This window comes from Nestor notabilis, unplaced genomic scaffold (assembly GCF_000696875.1).
Source record: "Nestor notabilis isolate BGI_N333 unplaced genomic scaffold, ASM69687v1 scaffold10148, whole genome shotgun sequence".
Classification (NCBI taxonomy): Eukaryota; Metazoa; Chordata; class Aves; order Psittaciformes; family Psittacidae; genus Nestor; species Nestor notabilis.
In genome coordinates this window covers 1-472 of record NW_009941551.1, presented here as the reverse complement: position 1 = coordinate 472, position 472 = coordinate 1, and positions in this window count along the sequence as shown.

Here is a 472-nt window from a genome sequence, read left to right as displayed (position 1 = left end):
TGGAAGGTGTCCCTGCCTGTGGCAGGGGGTTGGAACTGGATGAGCTTTAAGGTCCCTTCCAACCCAAACCAGTCTCAGAGTCTGTGATTCTAATCAAACACATGCTACCAAATCTGCCAGTGCTAACAGCCATGGGGATAACCCCTGTGCCTGCCCACGCCCTTCTTGCTTTGTAGATCAAGTAAACCTACAAATTCAAGTTACTTCAGGAACTTGGAGAGCTTACTGGTGATTGCACAAATGACTACAGGCCACAGACAAAAACCACAGAAATTATGATAGTTCTTCAGAGAACAAGGAGCAAAGACTGGTTTCTTTCCTGAGATGTGACTCAGTTCCCAGTGAGGTCTCTGAAGCTTGGTAAGTTGCCCTTATGGGTGGCTCTCAATGCAGCTGTAGAGTCATTGGGATACACTCACTGCTGCACCTAGCTGGGCAAAACTGGGTGGCTCGGTTGATACGCTGGAGGGAA